Source organism: Danio aesculapii, chromosome 4, assembly GCF_903798145.1.
Source record: "Danio aesculapii chromosome 4, fDanAes4.1, whole genome shotgun sequence".
Lineage (NCBI taxonomy): Eukaryota > Metazoa > Chordata > Actinopteri > Cypriniformes > Danionidae > Danio > Danio aesculapii.
Window position 1 is genome coordinate 29,450,253 of NC_079438.1, and position 23,127 is coordinate 29,473,379.

General features: G+C 43.2%; 1 protein-coding gene and 10 non-coding genes across 11 annotated transcripts in view; all 11 read right to left on the reverse strand.

Annotated features, from left to right (window-relative positions):
- Positions 1-23,127, reverse strand: part of LOC130222842 (gastrula zinc finger protein XlCGF57.1-like) — a 217,597-nt gene that overhangs the window by 118,931 nt on the left and 75,539 nt on the right. The window lies entirely within an intron of this gene.
- Positions 182-253, reverse strand: trnaq-uug (transfer RNA glutamine (anticodon UUG)). The gene has a single exon. It is a non-coding gene; the product is annotated as a tRNA-Gln (tRNA).
- On the reverse strand, positions 1,374-1,445 carry trnap-ugg (transfer RNA proline (anticodon UGG)). The gene has a single exon. It is a non-coding gene; the product is annotated as a tRNA-Pro (tRNA).
- trnaq-uug (transfer RNA glutamine (anticodon UUG)) lies at positions 1,857-1,928 on the reverse strand. Its single transcript has one exon. It is a non-coding gene; the product is annotated as a tRNA-Gln (tRNA).
- Positions 2,509-2,580, reverse strand: trnaq-uug (transfer RNA glutamine (anticodon UUG)). The gene has a single exon. It is a non-coding gene; the product is annotated as a tRNA-Gln (tRNA).
- Positions 3,701-3,772, reverse strand: trnap-ugg (transfer RNA proline (anticodon UGG)). The gene has a single exon. It is a non-coding gene; the product is annotated as a tRNA-Pro (tRNA).
- On the reverse strand, positions 4,182-4,253 carry trnaq-uug (transfer RNA glutamine (anticodon UUG)). Its single transcript has one exon. It is a non-coding gene; the product is annotated as a tRNA-Gln (tRNA).
- On the reverse strand, positions 17,672-17,744 carry trnaf-gaa (transfer RNA phenylalanine (anticodon GAA)). Its single transcript has one exon. It is a non-coding gene; the product is annotated as a tRNA-Phe (tRNA).
- On the reverse strand, positions 17,824-17,897 carry trnai-aau (transfer RNA isoleucine (anticodon AAU)). The gene has a single exon. It is a non-coding gene; the product is annotated as a tRNA-Ile (tRNA).
- Positions 18,576-18,648, reverse strand: trnaf-gaa (transfer RNA phenylalanine (anticodon GAA)). The gene has a single exon. It is a non-coding gene; the product is annotated as a tRNA-Phe (tRNA).
- trnai-aau (transfer RNA isoleucine (anticodon AAU)) lies at positions 18,737-18,810 on the reverse strand. The gene has a single exon. It is a non-coding gene; the product is annotated as a tRNA-Ile (tRNA).

The window sequence follows — 23,127 nt, forward strand, 5'->3', positions numbered from 1 at the left end:
GTTTCACAGATTTATGCTGCATGGCAAAACCACACATAACGTTACATAAGTGATTGCTGAAGGAGGACCGTGGGAGCATCAAATAGCTATCTCAGCGTATAGTATCGGAACTACTCACTGATTGGTGTGATTGAAAATGGTCTCATTCATTTCACTGATTTAAAGCAAGAAGCAAAGGCAGAGGTTCCACCGAGATTTGAGCTCGGATCATTGGATTCAAAGTCCAGAGTGCTAACCATTACACCATGGAACCAAGACACTTCTTACAGGCTATCTAATGCTCAGAAACTGGTTATGAAACAGGCCTCTGTGAAATCCAAGCTGTCCCTCAAAACAAAAATCAACCGCAAGGGCTCGTCCAGGATTGTAACCCGGGACCTCTCACACCCTAAGCGAGAATCATACACCTAGACCAACTAGCCACTAAAACATGAAGTTTTCACATGGCATCAGAAGCAGTGCATGGTTGGAAATCTTTATGTAACAATTGAGTCAGTACATACCTTCAAAATCTCATGCGTTGAAGCAGGGCTTGTGCGTGAATTCTCCCACCCAAAACTAGACTCGCAGCCCCAGACCGACAAGTTGAGTCACTCGTTTACATATAAATTTTTGTTGTCCAGCTGTTTCAGTGAGTAAATTGATCTCATCAGTTTCACAGATTTATGCTGCATGGCAAAATCACACATAACGTTACATAAGTGATTGCTGAAGAAGGATCGTGAGAGCATCAAACAGCTATCTCAGTGTATAGTATCAGAACTACTCACTGATTGGTGTGATTGAAAACGGTCTCATTCAGTTCACTGATTTGAAGCAAGGAGAGAAGGAAGAGGTTCCACCGATATTTGGACTCGGATCACTGGATTCAAAGTCCAGAGTGCTAACCATTACACCATGGAAACAAGACCCTTCTTATAGGCTATCTAATGCTCGGAAACTGGCGTTGAAACAGGCCTCTGTAAAAGCCAAGCTGTCCCTCAAAGCAAAAAACAACTGCAAGGGCTCGTCCAGTAAATGAAACTGGGACCTCTCACTCCCGAAGCAAGAATCATACACCTAGACCAACGAGCCAATAAAAAGCAGCAAGTTTACATGGCCACACTATCTGCTGACAAACCGGCATTCTCTGAAAACGGCCTCTGTCTAAAACCTCAACGCCCTCATAAAACATGTGACAACTGTACGGGCTCACCTGGAATTTGAACCTGGGAGCTCTCGTGGCATGAGCGAGAATCATTCTCCTAGAACAGCAAGCCACTGTGCAGGGAAGGTTTTATGTGGTGATACTATCTGCTGACAAACTGGAATTCTTCGAAAGAAGATTTTATGAAAGCCATAATGCCCCCCTGTAAAACACAAGACAGCTGCAAGGGCTCGCCCGGGATTTGAACCCAGGACCTCTCGCACCCAAAGCGAGAATCATACCCCTAGACCAACGAGCCACTAACACGCAAAGCTTTCACATGGCATCAGAAGCAGTGCATGGTTGGAAAATTTTATGTAACAATTGAGTCACAACATACCTTCAAAATCTCATGGGTTGAAGCAGGGCTTGTGCGTGAATTCTCCCACCCAAAACCAGACTCGCAACCCCAGACCGACAAGTTGAGTCACTCGTTTACTTATAAATTTTTGTTCTCCAGTTGTTTCAGTGAGTAAATTGATCTCACCAGTTTCACAGATTTATGCTGCATGGCAAAACCACACATAACGTTACATAAGTGATTGCTGAAGGAGGACCGTGGGAGCATCAAATAGCTATCTCAGCGTATAGTATCGGAACTACTCACTGATTGGTGTGATTGAAAATGGTCTCATTCATTTCACTGATTTAAAGCAAGAAGCAAAGGCAGAGGTTCCACCGAGATTTGAGCTCGGATCATTGGATTCAAAGTCCAGAGTGCTAACCATTACACCATGGAACCAAGACACTTCTTACAGGCTATCTAATGCTCAGAAACTGGTTATGAAACAGGCCTCTGTGAAATCCAAGCTGTCCCTCAAAACAAAAATCAACCGCAAGGGCTCGTCCAGGATTGTAACCCGGGACCTCTCACACCCTAAGCGAGAATCATACACCTAGACCAACTAGCCACTAAAACATGAAGTTTTCACATGGCATCAGAAGCAGTGCATGGTTGGAAATCTTTATGTAACAATTGAGTCAGTACATACCTTCAAAATCTCATGCGTTGAAGCAGGGCTTGTGCGTGAATTCTCCCACCCAAAACTAGACTCGCAGCCCCAGACCGACAAGTTGAGTCACTCGTTTACATATAAATTTTTGTTGTCCAGCTGTTTCAGTGAGTAAATTGATCTCATCAGTTTCACAGATTTATGCTGCATGGCAAAATCACACATAACGTTACATAAGTGATTGCTGAAGAAGGATCGTGAGAGCATCAAACAGCTATCTCAGTGTATAGTATCGGAACTACTCACTGATTGGTGTGATTGAAAATGGTCTCATTCATTTCACTGATTTAAAGCAAGAAGCAAAGGCAGAGGTTCCACCGAGATTTGAGCTCGGATCATTGGATTCAAAGTCCAGAGTGCTAACCATTACACCATGGAACCAAGACACTTCTTACAGGCTATCTAATGCTCAGAAACTGGTTATGAAACAGGCCTCTGTGAAATCCAAGCTGTCCCTCAAAACAAAAATCAACCGCAAGGGCTCGTCCAGGATTGTAACCCGGGACCTCTCACACCCTAAGCGAGAATCATACACCTAGACCAACTAGCCACTAAAACATGAAGTTTTCACATGGCATCAGAAGCAGTGCATGGTTGGAAATCTTTATGTAACAATTGAGTCAGTACATACCTTCAAAATCTCATGCGTTGAAGCAGGGCTTGTGCGTGAATTCTCCCACCCAAAACTAGACTCGCAGCCCCAGACCGACAAGTTGAGTCACTCGTTTACTTATAAATTTTTGTTGTCCAGCTGTTTCAGTGAGTAAATTGATCTCATCAGTTTCACAGATTTATGCTGCATGGCAAAACCACACATAACGTTACATAAGTGATTGCTGAAGGAGGATCGTGATAGCATCAAACAGCTATCTCAGTGTATAGTATCAGAACTACTCACTGATTGGTGTGATTGAAAACGGTCTCATTCAGTTCACTGATTTGAAGCAAGGAGAGAAGGAAGAGGTTCCACCGATATTTGGACTCAGATCACTGGATTCAAAGTCCAGAGTGCTAACCATTACACCATGGAAACAAGACCCTTCTTATAGGCTATCTAATGCTCGGAAACTGGCGTTGAAACAGGCCTCTGTAAAAGCCAAGCTGTCCCTCAAAGCAAAAAACAACTGCAAGGGCTCGTCCAGTAAATGAAACTGGGACCTCTCACTCCCGAAGCAAGAATCATACACCTAGACCAACGAGCCAATAAAAAGCAGCAAGTTTACATGGCAACACTATCTGCTGACTAACCGGCATTCTCTGAAAACGGCCTCTGTCTAAAACCTCAACGCCCTCATAAAACATGAGACAACTGTACGGGCTCACCCGGAATTTATACCTGGGAGCTCTCGTAGCACGAGCGAGAATCATTCTCCTAGAACAGCAAGCCACTGTGCAGGGAAGGTTTTATGTGCTGATACTATCTGCTGACAAACTGGAATTCTTCGAAAGAAGATTTTATGAAAGCCATAATGCCCCCCTGTAAAACACAAGACAGCTGCAAGGGCTCGTCCGGGATTTGAACCCGGGACCTCTCGCACCCAAAGCGAGAATCATACCCCTAGACCAACGAGCCACTAACACGCGAAGCTTTCACATGGCATCAGAAGCAGTGCATAGTTGGAAATCTTTATGTAACAATTGAGTCACAACATACCTTCAAAATCTCATGCGTTGAAGCAGGGCTTGTGCGTGAATTCTCCCACCCAAAACCAGACTCGCAGCCCCAGACCGACAAGTTGAGTCACTCGTTTACTTATAAATTTTTGTTGTCCAGCTGTTTCAGTGAGTAAATTGATCTCACCAGTTTCACAGATTTATGCTGCATGGCAAAACCACACATTGTTACATAAGTGATTGCTGAAGGAGGACCGTGGGAGCATCAAATAGCTATCTCAGCGTATAGTATCGGAACTACTCACTGATTGGTGTGATTGAAAATGGTCTCATTCATTTCACTGATTTAAAGCAAGAAGCAAAGGCAGAGGTTCCACCGAGATTTGAGCTCGGATCATTGGATTCAAAGTCCAGAGTGCTAACCATTACACCATGGAACCAAGACACTTCTTACAGGCTATCTAATGCTCAGAAACTGGTTATGAAACAGGCCTCTGTGAAATCCAAGCTGTCCCTCAAAACAAAAATCAACCGCAAGGGCTCGTCCAGGATTGTAACCCGGGACCTCTCACACCCTAAGCGAGAATCATACACCTAGACCAACTAGCCACTAAAACATGAAGTTTTCACATGGCATCAGAAGCAGTGCATGGTTGGAAATCTTTATGTAACAATTGAGTCAGTACATACCTTCAAAATTCATGCGTTGAAGCAGGGCTTGTGCGTGAATTCTCCCACCCAAAACTAGACTCGCAGCCCCAGACCGACAAGTTGAGTCACTCGTTTACTTATAAATTTTTGTTGTCCAGCTGTTTCAGTGAGTAAATTGATCTCATCAGTTTCACAGATTTATGCTGCATGGCAAAACCACACATAACGTTACATAAGTGATTGCTGAAGGAGGATCGTGATAGCATCAAACAGCTATCTCAGTGTATAGTATCAGAACTACTCACTGATTGGTGTGATTGAAAATGGTCTCATTAAGTTCACTGAGTTGAAGCAAGGAGAGAAGGAAGAGGTTCTACCTATATTTGGACTTGGATCACTGGATTCAAAGTCCAGAGTGCTAACCATTACACCATGGAAACAAAACCCTTCTTATAGGCTCTCTAATGCTCATAAACTTGTGTTGAAACAGGCCCCTGTGAAAGCCAAGCTGTCCCTCAAAGCAAAAAACAACTGCAAGGACTCGTCCAGTAAATGAACCCGGGACCTGTCACACCCAAAGCAAGAATCATACCCCTAGACCAACGAGCCAATAAAAAGCAACAAGTTTACATGGCAACACTATCTGCTGTCAAACCAGCATTCTCTGAAAACGGCCTCTGTCTAAAACCTCAACGCCATCATAAAACATGAGACAACTGTACGGGCTCACCCGGAATTAGAACCTGGGAGCTCTCGTGGCATGAGTGAGAATCATTCTCCTAGAACAGCAAGCCACTGTGTAACTAAATAAAAAATTTAAAAAAGAGGTAAACTATTGAGGGGCCAAGGACATTGTTTCTGTGGTTGCTGTGTCAAGGCAAGCTGAGCGGCACTCGGCTCCTGGTGCTGCGCCTATTTTTAAATAGCCAACTCTTGACGGCTGCTCTCGCTTACGGCCATACCCCCCTGTGCATGTGTGATAGTGGTACATTCCAGGAAGTGTTTGGCAGCAGTTGGTGAGAGAGGCTCACCACATTTTCTTCTGTTTAGTTTTATTTTTGACTAAAATACATTTTTGTTAAACTTTTTTTGTGTTTGTTTAGTTTATCCTCCCAGCAGCGTGAGCTGTTCGGGAGGAGTGTTTTTTATCCCTATTTTTTTTGCAATGGACGGATCTACGGTGACAGACCTGGCAATGGCGGACGGATTTGAGAAGGCAAATGACAATGAACTGGACAGACGACAACAAGAAACAAACCGATCGGAAAAGGAAGCAAGGAAAAGGATTTATGTAAAAGAAGCAACTGTAACAGTGGATATGGGACAAACAACAGAGGTTAACAAGAATAGAAAATATGGAAGAAAATAAACCAAGTAAAGATATGAGTGTAAGATTTGGAGAGAAATGGTGGGATTTGAAAGATTGTACAGTGAAAATGATTTATGGGTTTTTTAGAGATGGGGTTTTTAAGAAACCTGGTGCAAATCAGTACTGGATACTGATGTTTAAAGATGTAAATGAAGACAACTTATGGTCTAATATAAATGGCAAATTTGTACAGTCAAAACTGGAGAATTTAGAATATTTTATCAGGAGTAAAGCAGTGTTTACAGATGTCATTTTAAACAAAATAGGGATGGAGGAAAGTGTCACATGTAAAGTGTGTCAAGAAGCAGATGAAGGATTTTTACACTTGTTTTTATATTGTAATGAGTTGAAAGATTTTAATGAGAAATGCAAAACCATGATTTTAACTTTAAAAGGAGAAAGAGACGACAATCTAGAGTGGGAAAAGGTGTTACTGTTGGGGCTGAACAAAGAGTGTAATAATAAAAAGCTTATAAATTTACTTGTGATTTTAATGAAAAGTGCAATATGGGAGAGAAGAGTTGTAGCAAAAAAGGAAAAAGTTTTATTAAGTGTGTGGAATGTGTTTAAGAGGAAGGTGGAGAAATATTTTGAATGTCTATTTTATTATTTTAAGTTAGAGGAAATGCAGGAGGCTTTTTATGATGTTTTTACTCAAGAAGTCACAAAGATTTTAAATGACACAGGAATAAAAATGTCTTTTTAAAAATGTGATTTTACCTTTTAAGGAATACTACTTACAACATTTTATGTAAAAAAACAAACAAAAAAAAAAACACATTGTTGTGAAGCAATGATGTAAAATGGACCTTTTTAATGTTTTGTCTTAAGTGTAATCTGTATAAATAAGTGAATTGTATGAATTTTGAACAGTGTAATAAAAGAAAAAAAAATGTGACCACCTGGGAGAAAGATAGCGTTTTGGTCAAATGGAAGCAGGTGGACTTGAGGGTCCTAGAAAACCCATAGTAACTGTTATTCTCTGGCCTTCAAGGGAATAGAATGCTATTTTAGCTTTTTTGTGCGGTGCTGGCAAAAAAAAAAACAGGTCCCACCTAGATTTGAACTTAGATCGCTGGATGCAAAATGCTATCCATTACACCATGGAACCTCAAGATGATGTAGAGCTGCTGCCCGACATGAAGATGATGAAATAAAAAACTTGCCTTGCAGGAAAGTAGCAGAAGGTCCATCCAAGGCGGAGCCAATGTTCATTGATTTCTGAGTAACTCGTCATTCGGCATGCAGGGCTCCTCACACATTTACTGGAGCATTACTAGGTAGGGCTTTCAAAAGAAAAGCACGCTATTCTAGGCAATTTGACGACTAAATGGCAGGCAGGGCAAAGAAGCCACCACAGAACAGATGTGATCTTATTTTTTCTTTTTTGACCACGTCTAAAATGTTCAATTTGGCTTGTGAAAAGGGGAATTAGCTCAAATGGTAGAACGGTCGCTTAGCATAGGAAGGGGCCCAATCTTCTCGCTCACTCGCAAGCGAACAAGTCGCAAAAAATGGAAAAAATGCGACAAATTTCGCTTTCAGTAGTGTTCGCGGCTTTGTGCATAATGTGGTATTTTGGTTGCATATTGCATGTCATTCTAAATGTCATTTTTTGCGTGCTGGATTCGAACACACGATCTGTGTAACACAATATCCAATCAGTGTCGGTTTCAGCGGAGCCAATCAGCTGCGCTCTTATTGAAATTTTACTGACGTAACACAGGCAATTATATTGATATTACTATTATTATGTGGATATTGTTCTTAAAAAGCATATTACGTTAATTAAAAATTAATGAAAATGTTTCAATTAAACATATGTATGCATGCTTATGTATATATAAGTATATTATATATATATTTATGTATTAATATATAAATATATACTATACTATATATATATTAATATATGTTATATTTCTTTATGTAATAATAACTTTAAATGAATGCACACAAAAACAAGTAATATGCAAAATGGTTTATTAAAATTAATACAAATATTAAAATCGCAAAACAATGTAAAAAAACAAAATAAAAACATATCTTAATATATAAACTATATAATATACAATAAATAAAAACAATACAAAATATATTTATTTATTTTGCACATATAATTTATTAAAACAATACTATATATAAATATATTTATTTATTATACACATTATATAAAAACAATACTCTATATATATATATTTATTTTATGCACACAATATATTAAACAATAATATAAATAATAAAATGCAAGAGTGGGGGCACGTAATATATAAAATATAGTATTTAAGCAACGTATAAAATGTTAATTGTTTAAGAAATATAAATATGTTTTTACATAAAATGCACACAAATATTAAATAAGTACACACAAGACAAAATAAGAGTGGGCCTATGTAATATATAAGTGCTACTTTAAAACGCTACATATTAACACACAAAAATTAAATAAAATGAGAGAGAGAGTACCCATGTAACATTTACAAAAATATATACAGCAATTTGTACTTTATTCTGGAGCTGGAGTTTGTCCTTTATTTTGCTGGCGCTTTTCTGCCAACCAGTCCTCTAAGGATTTGCCATTTGAAGTTTGCAGGCAAAATGTGGCATTACCAAATCGGCTATGGCCAAACTCCTTAGTCTTGGGTTGCCCACATTTGCTGCAAACATTAAAAGTAACCGCACGCACATACTTCCTTTTGTGGACTCCACTTTCCTTCTCCAGTTCCCGTCTGCGCCTGTTCCTCTGGGTGTAACGGGACACAGGAACAGCAGGCGCAGGTGGAGCAGGTGCAGGTGGAGGAACAGCAGGTGCAGGTGGAGCAGGTGCAGGTGGAGGAACAGCAGGTGCAGGTGAAGCTGGGACTGCACTGGATGTTGGTGCAGCAAATGATGGAATCACCATTGACACACTCATGTCTGGGTTAAAAACAAGTGTGCCAAACAATGATCCAGGTCCTGAAATGGGCTGCACAACACCTGGTGCTGTGGGGGGTGGTGCAATGGGGCACATCGTGCTGGGGGCCGGTGGAAAGGAGCACACCGTGGTGGGGGCAGACACAATGGGGCACACTGTGGTGGGGGCCGGCGCAATAGGGCGCACTGTGGTGGAGGCTGGTATGATGGGGCACACTGTGGTGGAGGCTGGCGAGATGGGGCGCACTGTGGTGAAGGTCGGTGTGACGGGGCACACCATGGTAGGGGCCGGTGCAATGTGGCAGACTGTGGTGGGGGTTGGCGCGATAGGGCATACCGTCGTGGGGCCCAGTGGGAAGGAGCACACCGTGGTGGCATCTGGCAGGAAGGAGCAAACTGTGGTGGTTGCAGAAGCAGACTTTCGACCAGGTCAAAGAAGAGGTGCCTGTCCTTCTTTATTTGGAGGAAAGACAAACTGGTGTTTGGGGCCTGATGTTGATGGTGCCTCGTCCAATTTTTCCCTCGGCAAAGGAAGCTGCGTATCTGCCAAAGCAATTGGATCAAGTGGAGTCAGTCCCTGAGTGAGTACACTCATTTCCTGATCCTTTTGCCTCCGTTGAAACCTGATAATAAATGATATGTATTATACATATATATTAATTTAGAAGTATTCAGGTACTTTAAAGAAAATAATGTGCTTTGCTTACCACTGAATGAGCGCCTTCTGGTTTAGCTCAAAAAGCTGGATGCCTTAAAGCGCCCATGTGTCAGCTGAGGCTGATGTCGAGGCTGGTAGTTGATGCGCTGTTTATCAACATCCAGGAGAGCTGTCCACAGCTGGATGGCCTCTGTCACCTGCAGGTCAGTGAGGTAAGGAGCCTCACGAAGACCTACCAAATAAGCAGCCAGATCCTGGAACTTGTCCCACCCAGCAATGCTATCAGGTCCAATGACTACACCCTGGTAAATACAGATTAAAATCAGTATATGTGGAATAAAAAAAGACTAAATCAAATTAAGTTCTTAATGTATCTTACCTGAGCCTCAACAGAGAGACTGTCTCCAGAGTCAGATGGCTGTGACGGCACTGAGGGGGCTGGGCTAGGAAGCTGTCCTTCTGCACCAGCTGATGTGGACGGCTCAGCCAGTGATGCTGGGGACTGAGGCAGAGGCGAAGATGAGGGGCTGTTTCTGAGATCACGGCAGGGGTCATCCTCATACAGCACTGAAACTGTGATGTGATGTCCTCCATTATCTCCTCCTCAAACCCCTCATCTTGTAGATCCTCGTCATCTACTTCCTCCACCAGCCTGTCTTCCTCCTCTGGGTTCTGGAGCACCAGAGTCAGGGTTTTGCCGGTCTGGCTGTAAAGGTACTCCCTTCCCAGCAAATCACCTTAAAGAATAAAACACTAAAAAAACATATATTAAATAAAACTAATAATAAAGTAAATATTTAGATAAACATTTTGTGTAGTACATTAAAGCTTAATAAATCACTTATATAACAACTAGTTAATGAATTTCTTGCCTGTATATGCTCGAGGAGGGTGATAACGGTTATCCCAGGGCTTCCCTAAGACTGCTCGGCTAAGCCTGTCCACAGCCTCTCTCATGGCACTGCCATATGACTGTATGGAGGATGCTCCTTGTATGGTGCTTTCCATCCGGTCATCATTCCAGCACATCAAGCCCTTAAGGAGATAGGCCTGAAAATGCGCATCACTGGCACTGGTCCCTGGAAATTAAAATAGTTAAAAATATATGAAGAATTAAGTAACATGTTATTAGGTTATGTACTAACATTAAAATTATTGTCATTATAAACAGAGTTACTTGTCAGGCAAGACAGCTTTGTCAATGCTGATAACATCACAAATGTTATTTAAATATTTAATAATGTGACATTAAAGCAATGGAAGTAATCACAGTGCTTATATGTTTTACAAAATAAAACGATCCAAATGTATGTAATACCTGGAATAAAACGGTTTAGGTGGAGGTGGAAGGACTCCAAAGATGTAGAGCCACGGGCACACCTGTAACAACACAGCTCCACACCGCCTTTCTTCAGTGTCCCTGTCTTCATGTATAATGGAAAGTTCTCTGGGTCTTGAATGCACTGTACATGCTTCTGCTGTTCCTTCCATATCTGCTGGATCCGTTCGTGGTCCAGCAGAGGAACACCCAGAGTGTCCTTCCCATGCTCGCTGTCAAAATGGTCCAACAGCTTTCCAATCAGACAGGTGGTCTCCTCCACACCTCTGGTCCTCCTACGGCAGTGCAGTGCTAGCTCCCTCCGGTTTATGCGAGCACTGAGAGCCGTTTGTGAAATGTGGTCAGTCTTCTTTGCCGCCAGCTCACCTTGCTTTGCCTGGCGAAGAGCGGCCACATCTTCTGGATCCCACTGAAAGATGCACGTGGACAGACGTGCCATGAAGATCCCGCAGAGCGGATGACCTTCTGTCGTGACACTTGCTGCAAACCGGCGCATAAAATGCCAGATGTCAAGGCGCACTTCAAGCTCATCCCACTCCCGAAACATGATCTTCACCGAAGACTGGCCGTGCTGACTGCAGCAATCTCTGTCCACGTACATTACTTTCGGGGCTGCCTCTCCTGCCTCCTGGTAACGCTTCATCAGCCCGGCCGCCATTGGGTCCAGTCCATGACCCTCGGCAGCTGACAGCACAGAGACAAGGACTTGGCCGTGTTCGTTCCCCACATTAGTGCACCAGGCAGCTGTTCCCGCAGCAGCACCTGCAAGTTTCTTTGTGATCTATTAGGAAAAATAAAACTGTGTTAAATATGTACACACACATATCCATATCTGGCAAATGTCTGGATATAAACATACCTTTTTTGTGGAGTCCATCTTTAGAACACAGCCAAAGACGGAGGTGATTTTGGCCTTGACCTCGTGCAGTCGCCCCAGAACATCCCTGGCATAGACGGCTAACAGCCACTTAGGTTTGGGTATGGCAGGTAAGAGGGGAGGCTCAGCAAACACAGGAGGTTGCACAAGGGAGGACCTTGTGAATAGTTCACAGGCATTCAGGTACTGCAAGACTCGCTGTGTCCATGCCTCGCTGTGTTGAAAAGCTGAGTCACACTGTTGCCCAGTGTCCTCTCCCTCAACTACCCGGTTGTCACATGAGTATCTAAGGAAACAACATTATAATCAGGGAAATGCTTTGTTTGCTAAAAATTAACACAAATAAAATATTGGCATTATGAATTACCTCTATGTCAGCAAAGCTGGAAACTGACTACGGTGGCCAATATCCAGCTGTCCTAAGATGTCCTCGGACCAGGCAGGATACTTCTTTTTGCACCGCTTACACTCCAGATACCCAGTGGCAAGGTCGTACCAGCCGTCGATGTCGAGGACCTTGCGCACCGTGCGGTAAATTCCTGCAGCTGTTAGTCTGTGCTTACCACAGCTTAGGCGAACACAGACAAGTGGAAACAACCACATCTTCAGTGGCATCCACAGAAAAAGTGGTCGGCAGAAGAAGAGGTCAGGAGAGGCAGGTGGCTGCGTGTTAATTAGAGGGGGCTGGGGAGGATACCACCAAAGCTTCAGCTGGGACACTAGCTCTGGCTTGTCGGTTTTTAAGTTTGTTTTAAATACCGTGTTCCGGATCCACTCATGCTGATAAGGGGGAAGCTGATCTTTCCAGTGAACTGGAAGCTCAACTGGTGGCAGATGATGTTGAAGATTTGGTGTTTTTGCTGTTTCCGCTGATGGAGACGGATTGGCACAGGCCTCTGAGTGAATAGTAACAAACAATTTATGGTTAACAATATTATGATGACTGTTGCTTTAGATAGTAAGGTGCCACAAATTATGCCCATGAACAGCCAGTGAAGCAATAGTTTTGGATAAGTATTATTATTAATATGACTATACTTAGAAATACAAGTTAAGAGAATGGTACTGTTAGGAAGCAAAGAAATTAGTGTGCACTTTATTGATGAAAGGGATATGGAATTAACACAATTCTCTGCGAATGAGAATCATATGAAATGGAGTAAGTAAAATGAGGCATGATTAGTATAAATTATTGAAGCACAAAGACATGAAGCATGCACACAGATACAGTAAGGAAAAACTGCTCAGCTGATAATGACAGCAATGAATCACTACCATCTAAGAGAGTGAGTGAGAAGAGCAAGCGACGTGGAAAAGTTATCTGATTAACGTTCAATAATGATTAGTTCGGAAACGCAAATAAATACACTGAAACCTTTGAACATCCTTAAGGTTTTGAAGAAGTGCACTCAAAGAATGCATCCCGCTTGAGGCATGATGTGACAACTCTGTACTGTAGATAAAAATTTGATTCATTATTTTTTGTAAAAAAATAAAAACTTAGTGTGTTTTCACAAAATATTCTTATAACATTTTCATTTGTGTCGTGTGCCACACCTGCAAAGAGCTGTGCTTCACATTGTGATGCAGCAAACACCAGTTCTTCATCATCTTCAGCAGTGGATCTGGAGATGCCTGGAGCATAAATCTTAAAAATATTACTGTGAAAAATACACACAGCCAAATGTACAATACGATGGTGCTTACTTACCAGTAGTAAAAAGCTGCCTTTGGGCCATACGTTTGGCTGGGGGTTCTGCTGTAGGAGGAGGTACAGTGGACTGCAGTTTTGGATCTGGAAACAGAGAGTTTGACATAACAATAAATAAACACATATATAACTGATGTTGAGATAATTCTGTATCGTGCTCAGTATTCACTCTCCTACTTACAGGGTTTAACAGGTGACATCAGTTTTTTTGCCAGCTGTGAAGGAGACAAGTGCTTGCCCTGTGCCAACAGCGATTTCACAGTGGCAGTCTGCTGTACACCTGTTTGGATGGCTACAGGTGGAGGAGCAGGGACACTGGATGCTGCAGGTGAAGGTGCAGAGACACTGGATGCTGCAGGTGGAGGTGCAGAGGCAGCAGCAGAAGCCAGTCTTTTCAGGACATACGTCTTGAAAAGTGCCATGTTGGTTTTTGGCCTGGCATCTGCCTTAACCAGGTACCTCATGAGGGCTTGAGCCTCCTTGCTCTGGTCCTCAAACACATCTTTCATGGACCGGCCCTTAAAGTCACCAAACTCCACCATCAAGCACCCTGTATCTCCTTTTGCCCTGGCTTCTGCTTGCATTTCCTGTTTCCTCTGGTACTTCTCTACTTCTTCTGCAATCTCCCTGATGGAGGAAGTGTACTGAAGAAACAGGTGTATGTTTTCTGACAAGGGTGTTGTCTGCAGCTTCTCATCAGAAATTCTAAGCACCAGGTAGGAGCCATCTAAATCTTTGGCCCTGGTACTTGCGAAACTGAATCTTGCAGTTAGCCAGAACTAAAAACTGGTCACTGGGGTCTCCACCATTGCTGCTGACAAAAGCAGTGGCCTCTGCCAGCACCTCTTTCTTGGGTTTGGCCCTTCCAGACTCCCTGCTTACAAGGCGCTCTGCCTCTGCAGATGGCCGTAAGAGGAGTCTGCTTGATGTCGCTGATTGGCGGCGGAAAATCGAGTATGCGTACATTTTTTCTGAAAAAAAAAAAAAACATTAGAGAGAACATTACCTAGAGCATTTAGAAAGATACATTTACATTAAGTGTGAAACAATAATTTAACAATGTAGACATAATCCATATTATTGCAGTAGTAAATATACTTCTGGTGAATTTTCTACAGATATGCCTAATATATGCATGGTAGTACAACTTAAAATTCATATAAATAAATGAGAAACAACAGAAATTAAAACATTAAGTTATAAAATACACATTAAACTCCTAAGTCTTTACATTATGACTATTTTATAAATAAAATGTTTGTACTTCAGCTATTTAATATAACTATTCTGTTGTGTAATATATCTGAAAACACAAGTAATAAAATAAACAAAATACAATATATGCTTTTAATATTTTTACAATAGATTTATGAAATACAATACAATCTAATTACTAAATATATATCATATATTGTCATGAACAAGTGTTAAACTCAAATGTTTTTAAAGTTTGTGCAGTCGTTTTACTTAAAATAGAATTATTTTAAAAGTATAGAATTATTTGCTAAATTAAATGTTTAAGAAAAAACTTTAACTCTGTATTTAATGCAATTACATTATAAGTAACTGTAACTGTACATTTAAATACAGTAACGTTAACTTTTTAGAGTATATAAAAAGCGATAATAGGGCCCAATATTGCTAGGTTGAATGGGGGCATTATGATTCTAAACAAATATCAGAACATTTTGTTTAATCATTTGACCAAATGGCGATGATTCCACCTTTTCTGATCACTAGCGACATTTTGCTCTGTATTTATCATGGGAAACATTACCGTTTTACAAGTTATGTAGAAAACATCTGCTATAACGTTACCTTGCTGTCGATTGTAACTTATCACTTAACAGAAATACACACAGTATAATAAACTAATAATAAAGTAGTGTTACATCTGGCTTACCTGATTCAAAGATGACGATTATAATAAAAGTGTCGTGTGATTGGTCAAAAGTAAGCCATCGAGGAAAAACGCGATTGGTCAAAAATACGTCACAGCAAAAAGAAATGCGATTGGTCAAAAGTAAGCCACTGAAGTGAAACGCGATTGGTCGAAATGACGTCAGCACAAAGACAAACGCGATTGGTCAAAAGTAAGCCACCGAGGTGAGACGTGATTGGCTTATGTGGGCTTACTTTGGGCTTACTTTGGCTCTGTAGACCGGATGCTGCAGGCGCAAGCGAGAGGTAGTGGGATCGATGCCCGCATTCTCCACTTCTGTTTTCATGCCTTTCACACTGGCTTTTATTGCAAAGCTGGTTGCACCTGGAGGGTTTAGAGCGAATTTCCTTACGTCAGCTTTGCCAGTTCTGTGCAGTACTAATCATTGCAATCCTTCAGAAGCCCTATCAAGTCACAGTTTTCTTTTATTCAATGGCGCGTCCGCAGTGGGAAATCAAAGCACTAAATATATAGCAGAGTGCTGTCGATTAGCCCATAGGAATCATCACCAGAAGCAATGTGACCACCTGGGAGAAAGATAGCGTTTTGGTCAAATGGAAGCAGGTGGACTTGAGGGTGAAGCAGCTGGACTTGAGGGTCCTAGAAAACCCATAGTAACTGTTATTATCTGGCCTTCAAGGGAATAGAATGCTATTTTAGCTTTTTTGTGCGGTGCTGGCAAAAAAAAAACAGGTCCCATCTAGATTCGAATTTAGATCGCTGGATGCAGAGTGCTATCCATTACATTATGGAACCTCAAGATGGTGTAGAGCTGCTGCCCGAGATGAAGATGATGAATTAAAAAACTGGCCTTGCAGGAAAGTAGCGGAAGGTCCATCCAAGGCAAGGCCAATGTGCATTGATTTCTGAGTAACTCGACATTCGGCATGCAGGGCTCCTCACACATTTACTGAAGCATAACTAGGTAGGGCCTTCAAAAGAAAAGCACGCCATTCTAGGCAATTTGACGACTAAATGGCAGGCAGGGCAAAGAAGCCACCACAGAACAGATGTGATCTTATTTTTTCTTTTTTGACCACGTCTAAAATGTTCAATTTGGCTTGTGAAAAGGGGAATTAGCTCAAATGGTAGAGCGCTCGCTTAGCATGTGAGAGGTAGCGGGATCAATGCCCGCATTCTCCACTTGTGTTTTCATGCCTTTCACAGTGGCTTTTATTGCAAAGCTGGTTGCACCTGGAGGGTTTAGAGCGAATTTCCTTACGTCAGCTTTGCCGGTTCTGTGTAGTACTAATCATTGCAATCCTTCAGAAGCCCTATCAAGTCACAGTTTTCTTTTATTCAATGGCGCGTCCGCAGTGGGAAATCAAAGCACTAAATACATAGCAGAGTGCTGTCGATTAGCCCATAGGAATCATCACCAGAAGCGATGTGACCACCTGGGAGAAAGATAGCGTTTTGGTCAAATGGAAGCAGGTGGACTTGAGGGTGAAGCTGCTGGACTTGAGGGTCCTAGAAAACCCATAGTAACTGTTATTCTCTGGCCTTCAAGGGAATAGAATGCTATTTTAGCTTTTTTGTGCGGTGCTGGCAAAAAAAAAACAGGTCCCATCTAGATTTGAATTTAGATCGCTGGATGCAGAGTGCTATCCATTACATTATGGAACCTCAAGATGGTGTAGAGCTGCTGCCCGAGATGAAGATGATGAATTAAAAAACTGGCCTTGCAGGAAAGTAGCGGAAGGTCCATCCAAGGCAAGGTCAATGTGCATTGATTTCTGAGTAACTCGTCATTCGGCATGCAGGGCTCCTCACACATTTACTGGAGCATTACTAGGTAGGGCCTTCAAAAGAAAAGCACGCCATTCTAGGCAATTTGACGACTAAATGGCAGGCAGGGCAAAGAAGCCACCACAGAACAGATGTGATCTTATTTTTTTTTTTTTCGACCATGTCTAAAATGTTCAATTTTGACTGTGAAAAGGGGAATTAGCTTAAATGGTAGAACGGTCGCTTAGCATGCATGAGAGAGGTAGCTGGATCGATGCCCGCATTATCCACTTCTGTTTTCATGCCTTTCACACTGGCTTTGATTGCAAAGCTGGTTGCACCTGGAGGGTTTAGAGCGAATTTCCTTACGTCAGCTTTGCCAGTTCTGTGCAGTACTAATCATTGCAATCCTTCAGAAGCCCTATCAAGTCACAGTTTTCTTTTATTCGATGGCGCGTCCGCAGTGGGAAATCAAAGCACTAAATATATAGCAGAGTGCTGTCGATTAGGCCATAGGAATCATCACCAGAAGCGATGTGACCACCTGGGAGAAAGATAGCGTTTTGGTCAAATGGAAGCAGGTGGACTTAAGGGTGAAGCGGCTAGGCTTTTTGGGTGACTTTCATTCAACTGACCCTGTGCCCAAAACAGAACAACAACAACATTGCTTTGCCGAAACCCAGGATCGAACCAGGGACCTTTAGATCTTCAGTCTAACGCTCTCCCAACTGAGCTATTTCGGCTGCCATGACACAGCTTTCCTGCAGCAGGGATGTCTGTGAGACCAAGCTGAGCCCTTAAGTGCATCTGAGAGTAAAAATTTGGCCAGTACGGGTATCGAACCCACGACCTTGGCGTTATTAGCACCACGCTCTAACCAACTGAGCTAACCGGCCCTTTTCTTACCAGTGTGCTGGAAAACCCAGAGGTAGTGTCATTCTTTGGCCTTCAAGGGAACAGGATTTACTGGAGCAGGACTAGGTAGGGCCTTCAAAAGAAAAGCACGCTATTCTAGGCAATTTGACGACTAAATGGCAGGCAGGGCAAAGAAGCCACCACAGAACAGATGTGAGCTTATTTTTTCTTTTTGACCACGTCTAAAATGTTTAATTTGGCTTGTGAAAAGGGGAATTAGCTCAAACGGTAGAGCGCTCGCTTAGCATGTGAGAGGTAGCGAGATCGATGCCTGCATTATCCACTTCTGTTTTCATGCCTTTCACACTGGCTTTTATTGCAAAGCTGGTTGCACCTGGAGGGTTTAGAGCGAATTTCCTTACGTCAGCTTTGCCGGTTCTGTGTAGTACTAATCATTGCAATCCTTCAGAAGCCCTATCAATCACAGTTTTCTTTTATTCGATGGCGCGTCCGCAGTGGGAAATCAAAGCACTAAATATATAGCAGAGTGCTGTCGATTAGGCCATAGGAATCATCACCAGAAGCGATGTGACCACCTGGGAGAAAGATAGCGTTTTGGTCAAATGGAAGCAGGTGGACTTAAGGGTGAAGCGGCTAGGCTTTTTGGGTGACTTTCATTCAACTGACCCTGTGCCCAAAACAGAACAACAACATTGCTTTGCCGAAACCCAGGATCGAACCAGGGACCTTTAGATCTTCAGTCTAACGCTCTCCCAACTGAGCTATTTCGGCTGCCATGACACAGCTTTCCTGCAGCAGGGATGTCTGTGAGACCAAGCTGAGCCCTTAAGTGCATCTGAGGCATAAGAGAGTAAAAATTTGGCCAGTACGGGTATCGAACCCGCGACCTTGGCGTTATTAGCACCACGCTCTTACCAACTGAGCTAACCGGCCGTTTTCTTACCAGAGTGCTGGAAAACCCAGAGTTAGTGTCATTCTAAGTGGTTGCTAGGCGGTTGCTAAGGTGTTTCTAGGTGGTTGCTAGGCGGTTGCTAAGGTGTTGCTAGGCGGTTGCTAAGGTGTTGCTAGGTGGTTGCTAAGGTGTTGCTAGGTGGTTGCTATGCAGTTGCTAAGGTGTTGCTAGGCGGTTGCTAAGGTGTTGCTAGGCTGTTGTTAGGTGGTTGCTAAGGTGTTGCTAGGTGGTTGCTAGGCGGTTGCTGAGGTGTTGCTAGGTGGTTGCTAGGCGGTTGCTAAGGTGTTGCTAGGTGGTTGCTAGGCGGTTGCTAAGGTGTTCCTAGGTGGTTGCTAAGTGGTTGCTAGGTGGTGGGTATGCGGTTGCTAAGGTGTTGCTAGGTGGTTTCTAGGCGGTTGCAAATGTGTTGCTAGGCGGTTGCTAAGGTGTTGCTAAGCTGTTGCTAGGTGGTTGCTAAGGTGTTGCTAGGTGGTTGCTAGGCGGTTGCTAAGGTGTTGCTAGGTGGTTGCTAGGCGGTTGCTAAGGTGTTGCTAGGTGGTTGCTAGGCAGTTGCTAAGGTGTTGCTAAGGTGTTGCTAGGTGGTGGGTATGCGGTTGCTAAGGTGGTTGCTAGGCAGTTGCTAGGCGGTTGCTAAGGTGTTGCTAGGTGGTTGCTAAGGTGTTGCTAGGTGGTTGCTAGGTGGTTGCTAAGGTGTTGCTAGGTGGTTGCTAGGCGGTTGCTAAGGTGTTGCTAGGTGGTTGCTAGGCGGTTGCTAAGGTGTTCCTAGGTGGTTGCTAGGCGGTTGCTAAGGTGTTGCTGGGTGGTTGCTATGTGGTTGCTAAGGTGTTGCTAGGTGGTTGCTATGCAGTTGCTAAGGTGTTGCTAGGCGGTTGCTAAGTTTTTGCTAGTTGGTTGCTAAGGTGTTGCTAGGTGGTTGCTAGGCAGTTGCTATGTGGTTGCTAAGGTGTTGCTAGGCGGTTGCTAAGGTGTTGCTAGGTGGTTGCTAGGGTGTTGCTAGGTGGTTGCTAAGTTGTTGCTAGGCTGTTGCTAAGGTGTTGCTAGGTGGTTGTTAGGCGGTTGCTGAGGTGTTGCTAGGTGGTTGCTAGGCGGTTGCTAAGGTGTTGCTAGGTGGTTGCTAGGCGGTTGCTAAGGTGTTGCTAGGTGGTGAATATGTGGTTGCTAAGGTGTTGCTAGGTGGTTTCTAGGCGGTTACAAAGGTGTTGCTAGGAGGTTGCTAAGGTGTTGCTAGGCGGTTGCTAAGGTGTTGCTAGGTGGTTGCTAGGCGGTTGCTGAGGTGTTGCTAGGTGGTTGCTAGGCGGTTGCTAAGGTGTTGCTAGGTGGTTGCTAGGCGGTTGCTAAGGTGTTGCTGGGTGGTTGCTATGTGGTTGCTAAGGTGTTGCTAGGTGGTTGCTATGCAGTTGCCAAGGTGTTGCTAAGTGGTTGCTAAGGTGTTGCTAGGTGGTTTCTAGGCGGTTGCAAAGGTGTTGCTAGGCGGTTGCTAAGGTGTTGCTAGGCTGTTGCTAGGTGGTTGCTAATGTGTTGCTAGGTGGTTGCTAGGCGGTTGCTGAGGTGTTGCTAGGTGGTTGCTAAGGTGTTGCTGGGTGGTTGCTATGTGGTTGCTAAGGTGTTGCTAGGTGGTTGTTATGCAGTTGCTAAGGTGTTGCTAGGCGGTTGCTAAGGTGTTGCTAGGTGGTTGCTAGGCGGTTGCTAAGGTGTTGCTGGGTGGTTGCTATGTGGTTGCTAAGTTGTTGCTAGGTGGTTGCTATGCAGTTGCTAAGGTGTTGCTAGGCGGTTGCTAAGTTGTTGCTAGGTGGTTGCTAGGCAGTTGCTAGGTGGTTGCTATGCGGTTGCTAAGGTGTTGCTAGGTGGTTGCTAGGGTGTTGCTAGGTGGTTGCTAAAATGTTGATAGGTGGTTGCTAAGGTGTTGCTAGGTGGTTGCTATGCGGTTGCTAAGGTGTTGCTAGATGGTTGCTAGGCGGTTGCTAAGGTGTTGCTAGGTGGTTGCTAGGGTGTTGCTAGGTGGTTGCTAAGGTGTTGCTAGGTGGTTGCTAAGATGTTGCTAGGCGGTTGCTAAGGTGGTTGCCAAGGTGTTGCTAAGTGGTTGCTAAGGTGTTGCTAGGTGGTGGGTATGTGGTTGCTAAGGTGTTGCTAGGTGGTTTCTAGGCGGTTGCAAATGTGTTGCTAGGCGGTTGCTAAGGTGTTGCTAAGCTGTTGCTAGGTGGTTGCTAAGGTGTTGCTAGGTGGTTGCTAGGCGGTTGCTAAGGTGTTGCTAGGTGGTTGCTAGGTGGTTGCTAAGGTGTTGCTAGGTGGTTGCTAGGCAGTTGCTAAGGTGTTGCTAAGGTGTTGCTAGGTGGTGGGTATGCGGTTGCTAAGGTGGTTGCTAGGCAGTTGCTAGGCGGTTGCTAAGGTGTTGCTAGGTGGTTGCTAAGGTGTTGCTAGGTGGTTGCTAGGCGGTTGCTAAGGTGTTGCTAGGTGGTTGCTAGGCGGTTGCTAAGGCGTTGCTAGGTGGTTGCTAAGGCATTGCTAGGTGTTTGCTATGTGGTTACTAGGCAGTTGCTAAGGAGTTGCTAGGTGGTTGCTAGGCGGTTGCTAAGGCGTTCCTAGGTGGTTGCTAAGACGTTGCTAGGTGTTTGCTAAGGTATTGCTAGGCGGTTGCGCCAGGAGTCTTTTATCCTGGACCACTTTTGTTGTGTTTTTATACATTTTTGTGATGTAGGCTTCATCTTCGTCTGACAGTTTGTCAACACGACACAGACCAATATTTCTCTCACGATGACCATAATTAATCTTCGGATGTTTTCCCTGAATGCCTTGCCCGTTTGCTCTTCGCCCTTTGATGATTTTGTTTAGATGCCTTCCTCTTTCTCCCAACAGCAGCTGGAATGACCGGCTCCAATCCGTCATTGAAATCCATGACGTTAGCTTGACTCTGGAGCTTTTTTTGATTCTCTGACTGACAGACAGCTGTTGATCAGTGACGTAGCTTACGCGACTGACAGCTCGCCGACAGTATAAACAATTAAATGGTAAAGGTTTTTTGGTTAGTCTAGTGAATCCTTTTTTTAAAAATGTGTTTTTTGTTTTGATTTTATCTCTAAATCAATGAGCAAACTCGGAGCACTTCCCCGGCGGTGACTCTCTTCCCACGGGATGCTGAGCTCGCACAGATTCCTGAACGGTCTATAACCGTTATATCGCACTTTGTAAAGAGACTGGTCTGGCAGATATCGCGTTTTGTGAAAAAATACATTTTGTACTCGGCCTAAAACGTACATTCTTATATGTTATTAATGGCAGTGATTCACACATAGATTAAGGTACATCTGAACAGTGATTTCCAATAATAAAATCTAAGTGTCAAAAAATGGCGTTTATCGCATTTTGCAACCAAACTCTTCATATAAATATATGACTATTAGTAACCAGCAATGTTAGGTGGGCAAAATAGAAACTGAAAGAAGAGACTTTAAAACAAATAGAGTTTTGAAGCCTAATATGAGTTTATTAATCTCAGTCACACTTTAAAATAAACTCTATACCAACATTTTCAAATATAAGATTTGGGATTATATACTAGATCTCATTTTAATGTTTTTATTTTTATTAAATGTTCAAAAAGATATACAAAGTAGGCCTTACATGCATAAACAAGCATGAAGTGCCAGGCCCGGCTCCACAGGGGGGCCCAATCAGAAGCTTGGCCCACCCTGGTCCCACATCAGATAACAGTTTTTCGCGATGCATTTCATAACTGTGAAAGCAGCTTACGATGTGACCGTGAGCTTTAAAAACATGTTTCGGCAAACCAGAGTCATTTACAATCTTGATTAAAGTATTCCGTTTGAATCATTTTAAACCATTCAAGCTGCATTAGATAAAGAGAACCTAATTCAGCATCGAGCGCAGATTTCTGTGCGCATCACACGACTCAGCGCGTATTACCAAGCGCACTTCACTTTTATATAATTTCATGCAGTCGTAATTCATTCAACAGAAAGTCTTAAAGAAAGCAAATAGTTCAGCAGCACTGAGGAGGATCATCGGGAGATGTGTTGGGTTCACTTAAATAAGAGAAAGAGCGAATATTAAGTTCACTATCTGTTAATGACACAGAAATTGACAAATCAGTCAGTTTCAGTAGGGAAGTTCCTGCAAAGTGCAACATACAAAATTCAAACGCATGTAAAGCACTTTGTTGCAATTTGAGTCAAAATATCAATATTCCGGTACATATCCACACATAATCTTGCTTTGGCTTTGCTCTCTTTAAACGAGATCTCTTCTCTTGACGCATGCCGCTGCGTCCCTCACTGCGTGTC